The sequence below is a fragment of the Malania oleifera genome, chromosome 3 (assembly GCF_029873635.1).
Source record: "Malania oleifera isolate guangnan ecotype guangnan chromosome 3, ASM2987363v1, whole genome shotgun sequence".
In the NCBI taxonomy this organism is placed as follows: Eukaryota; Viridiplantae; Streptophyta; class Magnoliopsida; order Santalales; family Ximeniaceae; genus Malania; species Malania oleifera.
The window spans coordinates 102772949-102775619 of record NC_080419.1 but is presented as its reverse complement, the minus strand read 5'-3'; positions in this window follow the sequence as shown (position 1 = coordinate 102775619).

Genomic DNA, 2671 nt, shown 5'->3' with positions numbered 1-2671 from the left:
TCATGATAAATGGGTTTAAATAAACAAGAGAGGGGTAAAATTAGTATTTGAATAGGCTTCGTCGACAAACCTAGAGTTCGTCGACGAAGGCCATGCATCTCTCGTCGGCAAAGTTCAGAGGCTCGTCGACGAGGAGAAGTGGAGTTTCGGGAACCGGTGATATTAGGATTCGTCAACGAATCCACCATCTCATCGACGAGTTGTATATACGACCTCGTCGACAAGTACACCATTCGTTGACAAAGATGCCCGAGTCAAAGGGCTATAAATATCAATTCTCATTACTTCCAAGCTAAGAAAACTAAATCCTATCTCTCTCCCTCTCTCTATAGAACTCTCCTTACTCTCTATCTCTCTAGATTTCTTCATCGTTCATTGCGAGAATTGTAAATTTGAAGTTACCACGAGAATCGTGGAAGGATTTTCTACAAGTTCTACGGATCAGAATCCCATTTCGAAGATTTTTAGGTTTCTGCTTAAAATCGAGATAAGGTTCAATTTTCAATTCTGATATGGTAGTTTTATAGGAAACAATGTTGTGAGTATATTCTGTACTGTTGATTGTAGGTTTTGGAACTTGGTTCGCTGTTTAGGGACCTTAGAGTTCGGGACTTGCTATTTGGGGAAAGGTAAAGGGAACTGTGTTTATATCTGTTATTTTTAAAATCGGACTCGGTAGAACTGTGGTTCACAGTCCTATATGTGTTTTGGCTACTCATTTGGTGGGATCTAATAGGGAAAATTATAGTTTTTTCATGATTACAGTTTTGGGAAAAAGGGGGCGACTAGCAGTATCCTTGGTTATGTTGAAAATCGAACGTATATGCTGATTTATACTATGTTATAGGGATGGTCGTACCTTGACTTGTTTTAAACTGTATATGTTTGGAAAACCATGATTTTAGATTACTAAATGGGTGTGGGTTTTTGGGTTATATGAGCATGCATATGTGTGTGATTGGTTAATTTGCTAGTAGGAATGCAGTTCCAAATTGGTTCCAGGTACTGAGAGTGTCTAGCTCTATATCCGAGGGCGTGTGTTTATCATTTTCCACATAGGTAAGAGTATCCAACTCTATATCCGAGGGCGTGAGCCTATCTCGACATATCATGCCAAAGGGTGTGGATCCACCAGTTAGCGCCAGTACGATGCCATGGGAGTCGGGGACTAGCCATGTGCTAGTGGTGCTGTGTTAGTGGGTTGGCTACTGGCCAACTCCATATGTTGCGTGCCGGCTTCAAGCCGAAGGGTGTGACGACACTAGGTTCACTGATCATGGGCGTGCGTGTGCGTGTATGCACTGTGTAGAATTAGTACTGGATTGCATTTAACTGTGCGTATGTTGCATCATGATAACACTCAAATGCCACAGAATGATATAACCTGTGTTCTTACTTACTGAGAGACGTCTCACCCCTGCTATACTTACATTTTTACAGGTCCTTCGAGTAACCAGAACTAACGTCCTGGTGTAGGGGGCGTAGTGGCTGGTGTATTGCGGTTAGCGCTTGGGTAAGTGCTAGGACTATGTTTTTATGGGTTGCCATTTTGAGATGTATTGGGCACTCAGTTGTACATTATTTGATAGAGCCTATTTCTGCTTTTGTATAGATTTTGCTATGGTACTTGATTACGCGCCGAAACTGCGTAATTGGACGTTTAACCCGAGTTTTACGGTTTATATTTTTAATTAAATATCTAAAATTGTCCAATATTTTAATAAAATTCCAAAATCATCATTCTTGAACTTTATTGCACTATTTATGAAGTTTTGGTAATTTTTTGTTGTAGGAAAATTCCCAGGAATCAAAACCGATACCTGTTCGTATTTTGTACATAACTTTTCCATCCGATCTCCGATTAAGACAATTCAAATTTTTGGAGAAAGCGGACAGGATTATATACAACTTTCGTGTTTTAAGTTTTGTGAGATACGGGCTCCAAAAGAGTAGAATTTGTAATGAACAGAGAATGAAAAAAATGAAAAAATATAGCAATTCAGGTTTCCTATTCGGGTCTAGGGCTTTCCCCCCTATCCTATTTAACCCTTCTCTTTCTCTTCCTACAAAGGCAGCCCCCATGGCTCCCCATTCTCCTCTTTTCTTTCTTCTTCTTCTTCTTCTTCTTCTTCTTCTTCTTTAGTTTGTTTTTTTTGTTCTTTTCAATTCTGCTTCTCTCCCCTTGTCTCTCTTCCTTCCCTTTGTCTTTCCTCCCTCACTCTCCCCCTTTCCTCTGTTTCTCTTGGCCTCCTCTGCCCTCTTGTAGTACGGCCAGCCTCCTCCACCATCTTCAGCAGTCCCCAAGCACAGCAGAACACTAGCCGACTCCATAGCAGGACCACCAAAACGCAGCAGCAACTTCTCCAGCACAATAGCAACTTCACGGCTCCATCGATTTGTTTCTCTCTCTCCCTTTTCCTTTCTTTCTTTCTTTTATTTACTTTTCTTTGAATCTTGGAATATTGAAGAAGTTTTAGTTGTTTTTAATGTTATTAGAGTTTTCTTTCTTTTTGTTTAAGTTGAGTAATGCTGAGTATTTCATTATTGTTAAATTAATCTCTTTGTTTATCTAATTGATAGTTATTTTAATTTAGCATTCTTAATTAAATTCAGATATTTTTTTTGTCGAAATTCGATTTAGTTAGGGTTTATGATTAGTAAAGGTTGTGTT